The sequence below is a fragment of the Cydia fagiglandana genome, chromosome 26, assembly GCF_963556715.1.
Source record: "Cydia fagiglandana chromosome 26, ilCydFagi1.1, whole genome shotgun sequence".
NCBI classification, from domain to species: Eukaryota; Metazoa; Arthropoda; class Insecta; order Lepidoptera; family Tortricidae; genus Cydia; species Cydia fagiglandana.
The window spans coordinates 6,571,367-6,592,160 of NC_085957.1; the positions used below are offsets into that span (position 1 = coordinate 6,571,367).

The 20,794-nt window shown below is 36.2% G+C and overlaps 1 protein-coding gene and 2 long non-coding RNA genes across 3 annotated transcripts in view; 1 reads left to right on the forward strand and 2 right to left on the reverse strand.

Annotated features, from left to right (window-relative positions):
* LOC134677336 (cytochrome P450 4d8-like) overlaps positions 1 to 20,794 on the reverse strand; it is a 76,708-nt gene that overhangs the window by 37,862 nt on the left and 18,052 nt on the right. The gene's annotated exons all lie outside the window — the stretch shown is intronic.
* The window catches only part of LOC134677507 (uncharacterized), a 54,822-nt gene that overhangs the window by 17,999 nt on the left and 16,029 nt on the right, over positions 1 to 20,794 (reverse strand). The window lies entirely within an intron of this gene.
* LOC134677690 (uncharacterized) lies at positions 10,810 to 11,814 on the forward strand. The gene is made up of 3 exons (XR_010100075.1): positions 10,810 to 10,908; positions 11,165 to 11,250; positions 11,722 to 11,814. It is a non-coding gene; the product is annotated as an uncharacterized LOC134677690 (long non-coding RNA).

Below are 20,794 nucleotides of genomic sequence, written 5' to 3' on the forward strand. Positions count from 1 at the left end.
CCGGTGGGCTATGTCGGTAACTTTAGTTCGTCTACGGATCTCCTCATTTCTGATTCGATCACGCAGAGAAACTCCGAGCATAGCCCTCTCCATAGCTCGTTGAGCGACTTTGAATTTTGAGATGAGGCCGATAGTGAAAAACTACGTTTCGGAGCCGTAAGGCATCACTGATAACACACATTGATTAAAGACTTTCGTCTTGAGGCACTGAGGTATGTCGGACAAAAAGACATTACGTAGTTTCCCGAACGCTGCCCAACCGAGTTGGATTCGGCGGTTAACCTCCTTCTCGAAGTTGGACCTACCTAATTGGACTACTTGTCCTAGGTAGATGTACGAGTCAACAACTTCGAGTACCGAGTTCCCAACAGAGACTGGGATGGGCACAACATTGGCATTTGACATAAGTTTCGTCTTGTCCATGTTCATTTTCAAGCCCACCCGTTGTGAAACTCGGTTGAGGTCATCGACCATCATGCTGAGTTCCTCCATCGACTTTGCCATGACTACGATATCGTCGGCAAACCAAAGGTGAGTGATGTATTCGCCGTTGATGTTGATGCCAAGTCCTTGCTTGGAGGCGTCTTCCATTACGGCAGTATACAGTTTCGGAGAGATAACGTCTCCCTGCCTTACACCTCTTTGCAATAGAATCACCTTCGCACTCTGCTCCTGACTCGGACCGACATGGTGGCGTAACTATACAAACACTTCAACACTTCGATGTACCGATAGTCAATATTGTATCGCTGAAGAGACTCAAGCAGTCTAGAGGCTAGTTTAGATCTCGTTCAAACCAATTTTCGGTGGAAGTTTGCATGATAATGTACATCATATATATTTTTTTGTTTTGTCATTCTCTTATTTTAGAAATTAAAGGGGGGGGGGGTGCACGCAATTTACCACTTTGGAAGTGTCTCTCGCGCAAACTATTCAGTTTAGAAAACAATTATATTAGAAACCTCAATATCATTTTTGAAGACCTATCCATAGATACCCCACACGTATGGGTTTAATGAAAAAGAAATTTTAAGTTTCAGTTCTAAGTATGGGGGACCCCCAAAATTTATTGTATTTATTTTCTATTTTTGTGTTAAAATCTTAATGCGGTTCACAGAATACATCTACTTACCAAGTTTAAACAGTTCTTGTAGTTTCGGAAAAAAGTGGGTGTGACATACGGACGGACAGACACACAGACAGACAGACAGACATGACGAATCTATAAGAGTTCCGTTTTTTGCCATTTGACTACGAAACCCTATAAAGGAGGTATTAATTCGGTTTTTTTTAATGTTTGATATCTCCGTCATTTCGGGATCGATTTTGAAAATTCTTTTTTTAGTTGAGTTGTAACTTGTAAGTATATACATACAGATTGGTTCCGTCTTTGTCAAAACCCAGTTCTGAGGGTGAGATTAAGGAGGAATCGAGGGCACTCTTCAAATCTTGTAGGTATACATATAGTAGTAGGGTGGTTCACGTTTGTATGGGAAAAATTCAAACTCTAGCTAGAAGAAGCGGCACCCCTTATTTTGTTACACTTATTATGTTGACAAAATACACCAAGTTTGTAATCTTATCTTAACTACAAGGGGGTGCTCAAACACTTAGAAATTTTCAAATTGTATGAAATCCAAAAAAATTAAGTTACTATTTTTTAGATCTTTATGTCTCTCTCTCTTCAATCGGTCCCTCATTGCTGAGGATCGTGACTCCGTTTGATTCCGTCAACTAGTTGTCTCCATCGGTCCCGTTCTGTAGCTTGGTGGAGTGCGTCGCTGACAGGTATTTTTAGTTCCTCCGCTATTTGGTCCGACCATCGTTTGGGACTTCTACCCCTAGGCCTTTTTCCCTCTATTTTACCGGTCACGATAAGGCGTTCCAAATTGCTGGTATACCTGCGTGCGTAGATGTTTAAGTAAGTAGTAGTTTTCACATTATTTGAAAGTGTGATTTAAAAGATATTATTTTGAAAGAAAATGTTTTTCTACTTCAAAACTTATACATCACATGTGCAAATAGTGTGAAACCAGATATTTAAATAAAATTCTGAATAATACTCTTTTTTTTGGGTTTCAAACAACTTACAAAATTTCAACGTGGTGAGGCGTCCCCTTGTAGTTGAGATAAATTACGAAACTTGGTGTATTTTATCAACATAATAAGTGTAACTAAATAAGGGGGTGCCCCTTAGGAAAAAAAAATGTTTTTTGAACCACCCTAACATATAGTGATACTGGTGTTTTTATAAACAAACCAAGCATTTACATTCAAAATTGTGACATTTGATGAAGTGAAACTGCTGATGATGATCAGAATGGAACTCTTCAACGACGCATAGCTCATGTTTGGGGATTTGTCCTCTTCGTTATGTTTGTTAAGCACGTTAGGTTTTTAAGTCACATTTTCGTCAAGCTCAAGTTCTAATGATGGGACACATAAAGAATCGAGGGAACTCTACAAATCTGAATGGCATTGTATAGTGACTTTTGTATTTTCATCAGGCAAACAAGGATTTACATTAAGAACAGTGGCATTTGATGAAGTGGTATTGCTGATGGTGATCAGAACGGAACTCCTCGACGACTTGTCTTTTTCTAATTGATTGTTAAGCAAGTTACCCCACTGGCAAAAGAAGCAAGATTTTGAATTCGACTTCTACCTGAACCTGGACCCGGACGCGGACCCGGACTCGAGATCGCGAATTCGGACACGGACCCGTTTTCTATTTGGTTGGTGTAAATGGTGTTGGTGAATTTTTTGATTAATTCGGGCGAAAACTGGAAGGTTAGGTTAGGTATCATAAAATGTTCATGAAGAGAAATTGTAAGAGATGGTATCATTACCAATAACTGTGGAAAATACTGTTTGGTTACTCTTTATTTAAAAATAGCAAAATCAAATTGCATGATTTCATTCGTTTTCTCCACTGTACACAGAATAAGTAATGATGTTACTATATATGTTCAGAATATTATTTGAATAAACTTAGGATAGGATACTTAGGATAGGAAATAAAATGTGTGTTTTTATATCTTTAAACCCAATTACTAAGTAGACTGCACATACATTAAAGTCACATTAAAATTCCATTTTGCGAAATAGAGATTACAACATTTAACTTTGCAAAAGTAGATAATTGAAATATTTTAAAAGCAATAAAAATAGATTAGGTTAGATTCGAGCTACAATGACATTAGTTTGGGTTCAAGGCAAGGTTGCAGGGCCTCAACAAGGGAAAAAAGGGGGAGGGACTGTAATGTTGGCCTGGCTCAGTGAGCCAGAACTCACCCACTAATCCCTACTACTGCCGTAAGCAGGTAATGAATTCCCAATGTATTAAGTTTAGGTTTAATAAATTATAAATATATTTTATTAATAACATAATAATATACAAATATGTATAATCATAAAGTAATAAATAAGCCTACAGCTATTAATAATGTCCGTAATCTGTATAATTCCAAAATACGGATCCCTCGGATGCGGATGCTGCTTACATAATCTCGTCTGTCAAGGTGTTTCGGCAGGAAAGGCCTTGGCAGACTTATAAATTCCTGAAATGAGGGTTCATACCTACCGACTAGAATTGGTTTCATGGTGGTATCAGATGGGTTAGTGTACGGTAACCGATGGTCATCTTGCTTATAATCTCGTCTGCCAAGGTGTTTCGGCAGGAAAAACCTTGGCAGACTTATATATTTCTAAAATGGGGGTTCATACCTACCGACTGGAATTGGTTTCATGGTGGTATCAGATGGGTTAGTGTAGGGTAACCGATGCCGACCTTGCTTACATAATCTCGTCTGCCACGGTGTTACGGCAGGAAAAGCCTTGGCAGACTTATATATTCCTGAAATGAGGGTTCATACCTACCGACTGGAATTGGTTTCATGGCGGTATCAGATGGGTTAGTGTACGGTAACCGATGGTCATCGTGCTTATAATCTCGTCTGCCAAGGTGTTTCGGCAGGAAAAACCTTGGCAGACTTATATATTCCTAAAATGGGGGTTCGTACCTACTGACTGGAATTGGTTTCATGGTGGTATCAGATGGGTTAGTGTAGGGTAACCGATGCCGACCTTGCTTACATAATCTCGTCTGCCAAGGTGTTTCGGCAGGAATAGCCTTGGCAGACTTATATATTCCTGACATGAGGGTTCATACCTACCGACTGGAATTGGTTTCATGGTGGTATCAGATGGGTTAAATTAGGGGTCCCGTTGGCCACCTTTGAGAGCGTCTGCCAAGCACTTCCGGCAAAAAAAATACTGGCAGACTTCGCTTTTATGTGTCTACATGTAAATTTCTAACTGCTGCCATAATTATTATTTCGGTATCAGATGGGTTAAATCAGCCCCCTTTTTTCGCACCGGAAGTGGCCTTCTTTTTCGTACTTTCGGCAAGTTCCGCCGTGGCAGACTATCGAATTCGGACTTAGCATCACTTTTATGGTTTCCCATTGTGTATTTCATCGTGGTATCAAGTCGGTTAAAAAATTTGCGGCCGGCTCTTCTACTATAGTTCAGACACGCTCTGTAATTGGGACATTTGATACCTCAGAACCAAAGGTCGTAACGACACATTATCTGTGTAGCCCTTGTGCCTCACACGTAAGATTTATTTTTGATTGATGTCACTTCCTAGAGCCATCTATGGATTTCTTACGCAACTACTTGAACGTTAGGTGTCTCGTTGATAACGCTCCGTCGGTCAATACATAACTTGTTATGAACTTAATTCCCTCCACTGCCCACAGATGGCGGTGTTATCAAACGTTTTAACTTAATATTTATATTGAAGTATGAGTAAAATCTAATTCAATTTCATAATTAAGGCTTTTTATTACTTAAATGTTTTATATTTATAGATAGGGCTTACGGCTAGTTACATCCACCCCCAATAGATTTCAGTTTTTATAATGGATCACAAGAATGAGCTATGGAAACTTAAATCTATTTCTAGACTTGTCGGTGCTTTCCCTCCCCAATTAATCGTGTGGTGTGTATTCCATTACTAAATGACTGTTAGTGACTCAGCTCTGAAATAAGTTCATCAGAATCCTGTCAATAAACAATGATAACTTTTTCCCCAGTCTCCCCGCCCCACCAGCAATACCAAATTGTGGGTTTGGCAGGCTACTAGTTAACCCGTTCTTGCTAGCTCAACCCGGTCGCCTCGAGTATTGCTCTTGCCTCTACGCGAATGGGACCGTACAGTTCCGTAGAATAGCATCTGCTGAGACAACAAAAACCCCCTCGCAAAACGAAGAGACCTTTAATTTTTATAAGTACGAAGCTTGTCAAATTTCATTGCCAAAATTCAAACCAATTTTCATTACTTTATCACCCTCAGCCACGTTTTCTTGGCGCATGTCTCATACTTGAATAAAATATACCGACCTTTAAGTTTATTTGGGTGTATTTTTTTTTTATGGAAATAAACTTAAAATTGACACAAGTAAGTACCTCAATATGGTACGGTAGAGATTGTTTGAAACAAAAATAATTTAACTAAGTCAAATAAAACAAAATATTTACTAATTATTATGCCTCATATTGAAGACAACAACATATAATCGTATTTAATTAATCTCTTGTAAGAGCCTCGTCCGTTCTGGACGCTCCCAGCCCATAAAATATGTCGAGTGTCAGATATATCTCATCCAAAATGAGTGTGTGGTTTTTGAAATAGTTCGCATACCTTGTTGAGTAATAGCTACAAAAAAATACCCCTTTAAACGGGTAGAATCCAATGGATTTTAACCTACTGATAATAATTTTGTAGCTAGTTGTGTATCCCATACCCTCCCCTGTTTGTTCCCCTGCAAAAACCGACAAATCCAGTCTGATTACGCTCTAGCCTTTGTCTATCTGCATCAATCCATTTTTTCTAAAAAATATTCATTCGTCCACTTAGCATCCGTCATCTCATGTACATCCCTCACATACAATCCTCTCAAACTCATAACCATAAGTACTCCATTCACACACACAGATTCATTCCTCCTCAATTACGCTTTCACTCGATTAATACAGACAGCCAACGCCCCGATTAGTAATCAAAATAAAATAAAAAAAATAGAAATTTATATTTAAAATTACATATTCATATGAATATGAGAAAAAAAAAAAAAAAAAAAAACTCGCTCAACCTATCCTCACCCAAGACTAGCCCATTATTTTTAGTTTTATATGCTTCTAAAAAAATCGCCTTTCATTCTTTCATTTATTTCCCTTTTTTTATAATACTCGAAAGTACTTTAATTAAGTAGGTATTAAAATTAATTGATACGTACAAATAAAACCGCACTCATAAGATTTCATGATGACGCTTTGAGATTAATTTTCCCGCCTTTCACTCATTAATGCCGTTCAAAACGCAACTTCGATAACGTACTATGCAATAAATAAACGCAGAAATATACAGACTACGAACAATCAATCCCGAAACGTGCTTAACCATTCCGTTGTTAAACCCCAGATAGTCCATGCAACTGCTTGTAATGTCTACCTATCACTCTACCAAAAGTCCGTAACCGTACATTGTATGGCCGATAAACAACTCTGATCTCACTACCTTAACACCAGGCAAAGCCACTTATAAGAAAACTGACCTAAGGCTGTATGTGATTCATAAATTTGAAATCATAAATATTGACTCTACTTGTTCGTTGCTTCTATATGATTAGCCTATTGAAAGCCAAAATAATTCAAAACATGCTTACAGAGAAAAAGAAAACTATATGCCATTTATAATTTGGATGATGATGATGATGAATCATAAATATTAGCAACCTACCATATATGCTGCTAAATATACTCAAATAACGATTTGTTTTATATACTCAAATAACGATTTGTTTTATAATGCATTTTTCCCTAAAGGTCATTGACATGTCACATTTACATTGCTCTCAATGTACACATAAATATGCACACACAACTTTACAATTCTAATGTTAAAAATTAAATAAAAATCAAGTAGTTATCCATGTTTAACAGGGTTTTGAAATAGCCAAATAGTGGGCTGGACATACTATTAGAACACTTTGGCATCCTAGAGGGCATAAAGAAACAAAGGCAGGCAATTCAAAAGATGGTCCGATGAAAACATGGACCAGATTAGTTCATAATAAGGAAGAGTTGGAGAAGATTGGGAGAGGCCTTTGCCCAAAGTCACACAGAAGCGTTTACCGTAGAATGTAGATTAAGGATAACTGTAGATACAGTATATTAAAAAAATTGTATTCTGAAATAAGGCTATAAATAAATAAATAAATAACAGGGTTTTGAAAACTACAACAGTTTTTACACAAAACATACCCTCAATTACTCATTTGATTTTGAATACCCCGCTGAATACAACAAAACCTTAAGAGTTTGAAAAGTATAAAGTTTTGATTGTTTATTAGCAAAGAAAATAAAATAATATTACAATACTTTTGAAGTCACACGTCTACATATCTCTTCTTGGTCGGCATCTCCATCTCTAAAACTGTGTCTTGAAATTCTATGCAGTCCTTATCAGGGCGTTTTTCAACAGAAAATCCAGGGATTGTAGTTACTTGATCATACTAGCTGCTAGGAGACCGGCTACAAGATCCTACTTGCCTCCATCTTGTCCACATCTTGTCAAAATTATCCAGTTGTCAGCAAGCAATGTGAATGTGACTAAAGTAGTCAAAACTTTCTGAAGTGTCACAACACACACACACACACACACACTGTAACATACACTCTTGAACTTACTTAATTTGAATGTAGTTATTTCAGGTTCTCACTTCACTTAATTACAATTATAAGAATCAGAATCAGAAATTATTTATTTGCATTGGTACAGTATGGGGATGTTACAATATGGTGTTACAGATCATGTACCTAGCTAAGATCTCTATTTACACTTTAAAATGTGTATTGTGTTTGACACATTAACTTATGTAAAAGAAATTCGAACCGTAATACTATTTTAGACGTCTAGGTACACTAAATAGTTAAATACCTATGTGTTCCTAATATAATTACATTTATTTAATTACCCTTGTATTTATTTTTACAGCTGTTCTTAGTTATAAAATAAGGGTTAGGTAGGTACTTTTAGACCAAAGCAGACAAATAAGAAAATAAAAGAATACATACTGAGTTTCCTGGAGTTCCATGAGAAATTGTCCTGTACCACCTGCACCTAGAAGATCCTTTGTCTCCGTCCTTGACCCGTGCAATCAATCACCTGTCCATCTTGATTTCAAAAATACTTGCAAAGAGGACGAGTTCTTTGAATGTTTTATAAACTTCTATTATAGTTATACAGCGTTGTGTCAGCGATTATCCAAAGTACACCTTGCTTTCTTCTTCTCCGCCTATATCTCAAACCTTTATTGAAGCAACCACACATCATTCGTCGTGTTTACTGTCGCACAGGGAAACCGTGATTCAAGTCAAGTACATGCCGAAACGCAGGTTGATGGATTCCAGTCCGATAAGGTTTCCTCTTCCTATATTCTTGAATATCTCCAGATTGCGTGGTCCAGCAGTTGCTTGAACGCGTTAGCCAGCTGTAGCACGTCTTTGTTGTTATTTTCAGCAATGCCACAGATTTCCAAGTAGTTGTAATCACTTGCTCAAGTTTCATCACTTTGAAAGTCAAATAAAATCACAAAACTCACTAAATCTAGTAAATCTTGTCACTCGCGCACAACAATGATCATAAATTATACTCATTTTAACGTAATTTCAATTAAATAACATTACACTTTCTCACAAAACAATAATTTATCCGTAAAAACGCGCTTTGTTTATTTTGCAAGTTAAATAATAAACTGAACCACAGAATAAGTAATAGTATGAACTGTCAAAATTGAAGCTATAGGCGGTCAAACACGTTTGCCAGCAGAAAAAGCGCGAAATTCAAACTTTCTATGGGATGATGACTCATCGCGCCTACGTTTTCCAAAGCCGCATGAAATCGACAGTGTAGACTCGCCTTTTTGCATAGATAATATATTTTTCTAAAGGTGCGCGTGCGCCCGTGAGTAATGTGACGAAATCAAAAACACGCTTTAATATCCCTGGCAACATGGTGCGTGTACACTTGGGAGTATAATGCGACGAATACAAAAACATGCTTTAATATTCCCGGCAACATACAAAACACCACTCACGCAATTTGGTCGGGTATTGTTTGTTTGTAAGTAAGTTTCCAATAGATGGCATAAGTAATTAAATTTGAAAAAGGAAATACTTTATTATTCAAATCCATAATTTGTACGTCATATCAATTTGATGATAAAAACATACAAATACAATGAGAACAATTTAATTATCAATTTAATAGCTTCAAATCACAAGTTATTCTAGACTGAATCGGAACGCTGCTTAAGTGATTTGTCTATGGCAACTCTCGCCTCTGTCAAGCTGTCAACCTGCTGTTGTATTTTCTTCTTGTTCAGTAACGACATTATTTTCTTCATAATTAGTGTTTGTGATGTTATATATTATTCAAAGTTACCCGAGTTACCGGCGTCATACTATTCAAATACCAATACATCCAAGAAACGCTGAGAACCAAACTTTATTTACGCTGTGACGTTGTTTCGTGGATGATTGCGTCAACAATATTACCCACACGGACCAAATTTGAAATATAAAGCAAAGATTGCCTCTGAGAGCGCTTTTACGAGTTTCATAATATTGCAACATTGCAGATTCTGTAGAAAACAAATGATGTGGGAATTCAGAAACATTACATGGCCAATGCTCCCCCTAGAAACTTGTACTTTTTTCGTCAAATGATGGGTGAACCTAGTGCTTTTAACTACGATCCAGTGTACAAACTGTCTACTACAAAGATGTGTAAATGAGTCTAGCTGTCGATAATGTGCATGAAATGGATTAAATAAGGAAACTTCCTCAAAACAAGGTAAGGTTTTATACTTGTTCCTTTATTTAACAGCTAAAAGAGTTAAAGGCTGTTAAATTTACTAGAATATCAGGTAACGGAAAGTAATTTATTTTAAATAAACCTATCTTATAATGCTTATGCCTAATGTATTGTGGCGTCTTATTTCTACTCTGTGTTCAGCAACAAACACATTTCTTTTTGAAAACTGAATGTGACCAAATTTAAGATCAGTGTATAAAAATGACATGTTGGTTTTGGTTTTATGCTGTCTATCTAATGAAGTATTTGTGTTTCACTACACTCTTTCTATTGCAATAAGATTTACAAGCTGTTTGATTTTTCAGCAAACTGACAACTCTAAAAAAGTGAACGCTGGTATGCACAAATCACCACTAAAAGGAATTGAAATTAGACTTTGGAGACTCCTTTGCTATTTTTGATGAATCCAAACAACTGCAAAACGTAAGTATGACATTTCTGCTTTAAGACACCTACTTTCTGGTTCAGTCTTACTGTATTGGGAATTTAATAAATATTGTTATTCTAAATTTCTCCTTGGAAAAGACTCTATTTTTCATGAACTACAAGTTTCCTGAATTTGGAAGTGATATATATTTTTAATACCATAATTATTTGATAATGTCAGCTGAAAATAAACAGGACTTCTAGCGTGTTAATAAATAAATAAATAAATATTATAGGACATTCTTACACAGACTGACTAAGCCCCACGGTAAGGATGAATATTTGCTAATAAATATGCATTTTCTATTGAAAAGGATTCCGCAGTTCTTCTGTAAATTAGATAAAATATGAGGGCCCAAACCTAGCTATGTCATAATTATTTCTCTTATTGCAATAAATCTTACAGTATATGTTTCAATTTTCAGCAAACAAAAATGGTTGCCGGTAGCTGCCAGTGAAACTTCAAGTACAGGGGTGCAAATTCCCAATGTTTATTACCTTCATGGGCTCTTTCAAGTCTTTTAACAATCTCCAAGTAAGTAAGTATAACACTTATGCTACTACTACTGCTCATGCTACTAGAAAGCAACTGTAAACATATGTATGTACCTAGAAAAACAAACTTAGGAAAATTTTAAGCGCTCTCAAAAATAAATTAATTGTTTTTTTTTTTTTCTTATCTTGACTATGAAGACCCTACCTGTAGTAAATAATAAACACTTTAAATGATACTTATAAATAGGTTTTCTTAAATAAACCCTACTTTAACTAACTTTTTCACATATCCAATTCCAGATTTCCCGGAGAATTGGCATCGCCATGAAGTGATAATTTACCTGCCTACAACCTACATCTACAGACTGTCTCCAGTGACATGACAGGTATTTATTTCTTTACAAAACTTATTATAAACTAAAAATCTCATGACTTGTGGCTGACACAAATATTTGAAAAACCTGAGCGGAGAGTTCCCGTTGGAAGAGCGGAGAGATGAAACCCTTCTTTAGCTTTACATGTCTTATTCTAATTATTTTAACTTAAGTAAACTTAATCTAGCTTATTTAAGACCTAGCTTATGGAAATATGCCCTGTAAGACAAAGATTCTCAAACTTTTTTGGATTTAGGAAGACTTCAGTACTGCCTACTTTTACATTATGAATACTAATACTTCCATTGGATGTGTTTAAGTATATTTTATTTTGTATTGAAAATAATAACGCACCCCCGCGAATGGATGATTTTAAGAAACATTTTGATATATTGCCCGACTGAAACTAAGGAAGAAAATCTACAGGTACTTAGTGTACTCTATTTCAACTAAATCTCCTAATACTTGTCTATTTTATTTCAGACGACCATGGGCCTGGCCACTACAGGTACTTTGAAGACTCCTGTATTTCAAGAATTTTGCTGAAACAATGGCTGCTCGACAGACAGAAAAAATGATCCCTGCGTTATTCTTATCTATGTGTAGGTACTATATATGCTAACTTAAACCAACTGTATACTAATTCGACTGCAATCAAGAGCAGTACTATAATTCAAAGTCACCTATGATAATATTATGTATCCATACTACTAATGATTTTGTATGCGCGCTGCTTAGCGTGTTAAATATCTTAATCGATTTTCATGAAATTATTTGAGCAGCTGTGATAATGTCTAAGAGGCTTGGCTCTAGTTGATATTAGCAATGACTATAAACAGTAAACTACATATTTCAGCTCCATACTTGATAATTGTTGTGACTTAGGGTTCCGTACTGAAGAGTATGTAGATGTTCATTCATGGTGGCACACCTACCCACACTTCTTATCATACAGTACTGTATGAGATTCTGTTACTGTTATCATACCCTATCTTAACTACTATCTATACATAGTCCTGATATGTCAGATCAATCCGATCAGCTCCTGGCTTGAAATGATGAGAAGTACTCAACAAAATGATTTTATTATTTATTTGATTTATTCGTATCAATGAAACAATGATATATTACCTACTACTATGTTATGAAAGGCAAGCATTTATGAAATACTATGCATACCTAGTGAAAGTGAAAACCAATTCGCCTAACAATAAGAAACTGGGAACATTTAATGTGAATGTTCACCCCCGTTTAATTCCATCCTAACTGTTGTAAACTAAGCACTAGCTATCAAATGTAGTGTCACATTTGCGTTGCTACTTATAAGTAGGTTGGACTTCACCCCCATTCCTTTAGACCACTGTAATTTTGAAGTGTTTTCTTCCCCACCGCTCATCATCAGTCTATTACACTTCCTACTTGTGGCTAAAGTAATAAGGTTCACCCCCTCATTATTTAAACTAAAATACTCTTACATAATATGACTTATGTATAAACTATCCTGTCTTATCTTATCTTAAATGTTAACCTACGAGTAAATTTCCTATTTATGCTTAAAATAAGTCAATTCTTATTCAACTAATGTATGTTCCTTTTATTTCTCAGATGCAAGATACACTAGCAGTTAGAAAATGAAGAATGTTCCTAAAGTCCCTGACCATGACTGAATGTTGAAAGGAAGTAAAAGAAAGGCGCCTTCAAGACAGCAGTATCTCTAAGGACACTACCCTTAACCAAGACTGAAAACTGAAGAAATGTATTTAAGGCCTTAATTATTAAATAATGAAGTAATTTTTTGTCTTTTTAGTTAAAAGCAAGGCTAATATTTTTCTTAAGAGTCCAAAACATAGCGTACCCACTCCGCTCTCACTTGCAACAAAATGCCTTTATGGCTAAAAGGCTATTTTCTATTATTTATTTTTAAAACCTCGGTATCCAAAATGAATCTAAAAGGAACCAAAACGTAGCCTAAAAGGCTACTTTTACATAGATATTAAAATACCGTAGTAACCCAGGTAAACTACATCCTGTGTCACGTTTCACCAAAATGTCACTCTCCACCCTCTCCTTAACCTATATAAATAAATATATAAATACATATTTTCCTAATTACACTAATAATTGGCCACGTGATCGTCTAGTCTAGTAGTTAGGACCCCTCTGAAGTGAACCGAGATACCCTAGATTCTTTAATGAGTAACAGCTATATTTTGGACTCTAATTTTATTTTACTTTACCTAGATTGTAAAAAGATGTTTATGGTAATGAAGATATGTTTTATTATGACATTAAAGAATAATCTGAAGGGTATTTTAATTGAGTTACAGACACAGTATATTGAACAAATTTCAAGGCAAGATATTGTTGTTATTGTTAAATATTCGAATGGTATGAATTTAAAAATGTTTTTGGTAAAATCCTGCTACGCCTATTAAGCTCCCGGGGTACTATAGAGGCAGCACTCCTGAGGTAAGCTCATTTACTCCCTAGCATTTTAAGAATAATTATATTTAACTATCATCTTCTAAACGACGTGTGATTTACTCACACATACTGCCTCCATATTTCGATGCAGGTCAGGGAGCTCTTAGTCCGATAACAATATCAATCGGATCACCTACCCTACCTCTAGCCAGATGGGCTTTGACCAGCACTCCAGAACCTATGCGCACCTAGATGACGATGGAAAGAAGTGCCAAAGTATCCATCAGTCATCAAAATTACTTATCTTTTTTATATTCAAAAGCTAGGGATACTAATCCCTTAGTCCCATTCCCCAGAACTGATAATATAGTCAGAATTCCTAGTTCTCTAGATGTATAAACAAAGTACCGAGTTTATTTGCTAATTATTATGTTTATTGAAACTGAAATATCAAGATGAGCATTATTTCACTCAACTTTTCCCATTGAACTACTCTTGTCTTGCCAAAGGGGTCCCTAAAACAGAACTAATGTTCGATCCGTCCATCTCAGACCAGCCTGTACTCCTAAACCCAGCTTGATATTTAAGTATTGATCATGAAAACCTGATTGAACCACTCAGTACCTCGTCCCCACACCAGAAAACCAGAAATATAAATAGAAGTTTCATAAAACAAGATCCCCATATAAATTAGAAAATAGGAAGATTTAGACAGTAGAACCTTCACCTTTTAAACACACATATTTTAGGATAAAGAAACCATATTTTTAAACCCTTAAAGATAAATATATTATTATTATATCAACCATATCAATTTTATAAACTAGAACTAAAAGAACCCTAAAAAAACAACAAATGAGTGTGTGATTCTACCCTAACTCTAACCACTGTCCCTAATCTAGTATAACCAAAGCACAGTTCATTCTTACCATTGACCTGGTACTTTGGAATATACGCAAGTGTAGTCCCTACGAGAAGCTGTAATCATTCAGCGAGCGATACTGAGAATTTCAACCTATAGGCTCGAGTTATTGCCCCCCCCCGAGGCATTTGGTACAAAGACCGGGTGGCAACTCGGGTAGGACGACCCTATTGTGTCTAAGAATGGTATAAATAAATATATTTAATATACGAGGTCCCCGAATACTGTAGGTTTCAAATGGGCCCGGATTACTCCAGATGATTCACACGTGAAATCTCCCATTTTACTAGCTACAGCTGGACATCGGTAGACCAAGGAGGGAGAGATATTTGGCTTTCTATGTAGGTAAAAAGATAAGCCCCAAGACAACCCTCATCTTGGTAAATAGGAAAAACCTCCTTCCATCCGTCGTTTGTCACCGTTAGGATAACAGATGAAAGGCTAGACAAACTGTCTGTCTAGACACTGATTTGGTTTCGAAATATATAAAAATAGTCTAGGAGTTTTCGGGTACAATTTTGAAACAATTATCCTTAATTATTCAATAATAATGCCATATAATAGACATTATATTTAAAACAAATAACTAAACTGAATCTAATTGATTTCTATGTCAAGAAGGCCCAAAATGATAGTGAAATACTCAGTACAGATGCATTAAATTCCAACGTTACGAAGTATTGACCCCGCACTGTCCGAACAATAACACACCTTCTAACTCTAGCCTTCCGAAAACATTCGTCCCCGAAAGCCAACGATAGATAACCAGAGTATTCACTAGACTCTAAACCTTCGTTACAAAACTCCTATTAAAAATTAATAGCAAAGTGAAAACACTCCGTTCGACAATACCCAAGCTTAAACATTATGGAAACATAAAATTGTCTCCACAACGCCAAACAAAGATACGAATTCCAAATATTAACTCTATGAGACAAAGACATAGTCTTTTCCTCGATAAAGCCAAACACTTAGAAAAATGAACAGAGTTTTTCCACTCACCAGTAATTTTGACGCACTTTATGAAAACCAAAGTCAGGTGTCGGTCCGGATGCTGAAGATAAACTAAACTTGTGACCGCTCCTCTCAGCCCTTTTATATGATTCGTTGCTAACTCAGACACGCTAGTTCAGTCAAAACATCTGTGCTGCACCTGCCTACTTGAGACATCTCTTCCAAGAATCATGTCCGAAGTACGAGCGCACCTGCGCGCCACCCCTAGTTGAGACAGAACACCTGCCTACCTCAGACATCTCTTCCAAGAATCATGTCCGAAGTACGAGCGCACCTGCGCGCCACCCCTAGTTGAGACAGAACACCTGCCTACCTCAGACATTTCTTCCAAGAATCATGTCCGAGTTACGAGCGCACCTGCGCCTCCACCCTTAAGTTGCTAACACACTATCGCACCGCACCAAGGTCATTGTGGGACGCACCCATAAGTAAGAGGGAGAAAGAGATATCGCTTTCTCCCTTTTACTTATGGGTGCGTCCCACAATGACCTTGGTGCGGTGCGATAGTGTGTTAGCAACTTTAGTTCAGTCATATTCACCTTGAAAATTATACCTATCTTCAACGAATTATCTACAAAAATCAACCTTACATCTTTCACTTAAGAATTATTTTGGCCCGACGAAGTAGTTCAGACACGCTCTGTAATTGGGACATTTGATACCTCAGAACCAAAGGTCGTAACGACACATTATCTGTGTAGCCCTTGTGCCTCACACGTAAGATTTATTTTTGATTGATGTCACTTCCTAGAGCCATCTATGGATTTCTTACGCAACTACTTGAACGTTAGGTGTCTCGTTGATAACGCTCCGTCGGTCAATACATAACTTGTTATGAACTTAATTCCCTCCACTGCCCACAGATGGCGGTGTTATCAAACGTTTTAACTTAATATTTATATTGAAGTATGAGTAAAATCTAATTCAATTTCATAATTAAGGCTTTTTATTACTTAAATGTTTTATATTTATAGATAGGGCTTACGGCTAGTTACAAACTTGTTCACCTTGCCTTTATTTATTTAAAAATTTAAATTCACAATTAATAGCTTTAATAAATATATGGTTTGACGTATTTGCATTTGATATGACGTATAGGTATGACCCAATATGACGCGCGGAGTCATACAGGGTGTTACTGACCATCGGGTTTTAAATCCAGGGCTCGATTCTACTCGCTAAACTGAGCTACTTTTATTACAAATATTTATGTAATTGAATGTTAGTTTTGTGTTATTAGTTATTATTATTTGTGATAATAAACATCTCTTCTTCTTATTCTTATTATGGCACCAAACCCGAAATCCCGAAAATTTTTTTTACGTATTCATACATTTTGTCTGATCACAGATGTCGACGTTTTCTATGGAAAAGTAAAAACAAAATCCCCGATTTTAGGGTTGGTCCTGTAGTAAAAGTAGCTCAGTTTAGCGAGTAAAATCAAGCCCTGGAATTATAGTGTAGTAAACGAAGCAAGTTGTTGTATGGAGACCCATGCATTAATTCCTCAGTCGATGAAATTTTGCTTGGTTATTGTATAGTATGAACAGAAACTAACATTATAAATATCCAAAAAAAACCCGGCCAAGTGCGAATCTGACTCGCGTTTCTAGGGTTCCGTACATAATTCCGACTCACGCTTGACTGCACATTTCTAATAGGTTTTTCTGTCATCTATAGGTAAAGAACTATTTTGTGTATTTTTTTAAAAATTTTAGACCCAGTAGTTTCGGAAATACAGGGGGAATAATCATTTTTTGGCTATTTGTATTTTCTTAAATAACTTCGAACCTATGTATTTTGAAATTATAAAAAAATATGTCCATCTTTGGGTTACTAATATAGTAGAAGAGCCGGCCGCAAATTTTCTAACCGACTTGATACCACGATGAAATACACAATGGGAAACCATAAAAGTGATGCTAAGTCCGAATTCGATAGTCTGCCACGGCGGAACTTGCCGAAAGTACGAAAAAGAAGGCCACTTCCGGTGCGAAAAAAGGGGGCTGATTTAACCCATCTGATACCGAAATAATAGTTATGGCAGCAGTTAGAAATTTACATGTAGACACATAAAAGCGAAGTCTGCCAGTATTTTTCTTGCCGGAAGTGCTTGGCAGACGCTCTCAAAGGTGGCCAGCGGGACCCCTAATTTAACCCATCTGATACCACCATGAAACCAATTCCAGTCGGTAGGTATGAACCCTCATGTCAGGAATATATAAGTCTGCCAAGGCTTTTCCTGCCGAAACACCTTGGCAGACGAGATTATGTAAGCAAGGTCGGCATCGGTTACCCTACACTAACCCATCTGATACCACCATGAAACCAATTCCAGTCGGTAGGTACGAACCCCCATTTTAGGAATATATAAGTCTGCCAAGGTTTTTCCTGCCGAAACACCTTGGCAGACGAGATTATAAACAAGATGACCATCGGTTACCGTACACTAACCCATCTGATACCGCCATGAAACCAATTCCAGTCGGTAGGTATGAACCCTCATTTCAGGAATATATAAGTCTGCCAAGGCTTTTCCTGCCGTAACACCATGGCAGACGAGATTATGTAAGCAAGGTCGGCATCGGTTACCCTACACTAACCCATCTGATACCACCATGAAACCAATTCCAGTTGGTAGATATGAACCCCCATTTTAGAAATATATAAGTCTGCCAAGGTTTTTCCTGCCGAAACACCTTGGCAGACGAGATTATAAGCAAGATGACCATCGGTTACCGTACAGTAACCCATCTGATACCACCATGAAACCAATTCTAGTCGGTAGGTATGAACCCTCATTTCAGGAATTTATAAGTCTGCCAAGGCCTTTCCTGCCGAAACACCTTGACAGACGAGATTATGTAAGCAGCATCCACATACGAGGGATCCGTATTTTGGGATTATACAGATTACGGACATTATTAATAGCTGTAGGCTTATTTATTACTTTATGCTTATACATATTTGTATATTATTATGTTATTAATAAAATATATTTATAATTTATTAAACCTAAACTTAATACATTGGGAATTCATTACCTGCTTACGGCAGTAGTAGGGATAAGTGGGTCAGTTCTGGCTCACTGAGCCAGGCCAACAGTCCCTCCCCCTTTTTTCCCTTGTTGAGGCCCTGCAACCTTGCCTTGAACCCAAACTAATGTCATTGTAGCTCGAATCTAACCTAATCTATTTTTATTGCTTTTAGAATATTTCAATTATCTACTTTTGCAAAGTTAAAGGTTGAAATCTCTATTTCGCAAAATGGAATTTTAATGTGACTTTAATGTATGTATGTATGTACTTAGTAATTGGGTTTAAAGATATAAAAACACACATTTATTTCCTATCCTAAGTATCCTATCCTAAGTTTATTCAAATAATATTCTGAACATATATAGTAATTAGACTGGTCATATTTTTCATAAAATCTATTTCGACTGGCAAAGCATATAACTTTTTGGTAACCGGGTTTTTTAACCTAATTAGATCCCGCTGAATCCGAATTTGCCGGTTGCTCGATCGAAATCTTGACCGGAAGTGAGATATTTGACATTAAAGGTCCCTTTTTTTCGTTTTTCGTAAATAACTCTTAAACGGTGGCACATAGCAAAAAATGTTCTATAACATAAGTATTCTGCATAAAATTGCCTACAAGAAAGATTCAGTACAATTTTTCGCTAGGATCAATATTCAAAGAGATTTTAACGCGGGAAATTTAATTATAATCACTTCTAAGGTCCCGTTTTTTAGGTTTTCGTAAATAACTCATAAACGGTGGCCAATATCAAAAAATGTTGTTAGACGTTAATAATCTACACAAAATTTTGAACAAAAAAGATTCAGTATACTTTTCGCAGGGATCAATATTTAAAAAGATAATAAAGAGGGAAAGTTAATTATAATAAATTCTAAGGTTCCTTGTTTTTATTTTTTCGTTAATAACTTGAAACGTATGACTCATAGCGAAATAAAAACTTATACATAAATAATAAACGTAAAATTTCCTACAAGAAACATGCAGAACACTTTTCGCTAGGATCAATATTTAAAAAGACAAAGCAGCGGGTAAGTTAATTATAATCAATTTTAAAGTCCCTTTTTAGTTTTTTGTAAATAACTCGTAAACGGTGTCCCATAGCGAAATAGGTTTTTAAGAATAAATTATCTACATAAAATTTCCTCCAAAAAACATCTAGAACACTTTTCTCTAGGATCAATATTTCAAGCGATATTAAAGGAAGAAAGTTAATTACAATCAGTTCACAGGTCACTTTTTTTAGTTTTTCGTAAATAACTCGTAAACGGTGGCCCGTTGCAAAACAATATTCTACATAAAATTGTCCACAAAAAAGGTTCTGTACACTTTTTCGCTACGATCAATATTTAAAGAGATATTAAAGGGGGTAAGTTAATTATAATCAATTTCCAGGTCCCTATTTTTAGGATTTCGCAAATGACTCGTAAAATAAGCCTCATAGCAAAATAAGTTCTTAATGTTCTTGTAAATAAATAATCGATATAAAAATTTCTACGAAAGACATATGGAACGCTTTTCTCTTTTTAGGGTTCCGTACCTCAAAATGAATAAAAACCGGCCAAGCGCGAGTCGGACTCGCCTTGCAAGGGTTCCGTACATTACCCAATTTTTAACAGTGTATTTTATATGTTAAACGCGAGTGAATTGCCTTTAAAAAACCTGTAGGGATCGGTTCAAAAACTAAGTAATGTCCGACTCGCGCTTGACTACATAATTCTAATAGGTTTTTCTGTCATCTATAGATTCTATTCTGTATATCTTTTCAAAATTTTAGACCCAGTAGTATCGGAGATAAAGCCCCCTTCCCCAAAATAAAACATTAAAATACAAAAAAATACCCCCCCCCCCTTTATCTCCGAAACTACTGGGTCTAAATTTTGAAAATAAAATAAAATAGTTCTTTACCTATATAGACGTAAACCTAAAAATAGGGACCTGGAAATTGATTATAATTAACTTACCCCCTTTAATACCTCTTTAAATATTGATCGTAGCGAAAAAGTGTACAGCACCTTTTTTGTGGACAATTTTATGTTTAATATTTATGTAGAATATTGTTTTGCAACGGGCCACCGTTTACGAGTTATTTACGAAAAACTAAAAAAAAGTGACCTGTGAACTGATTGTGTAATTAACTTTCTTCCTATCGCTATT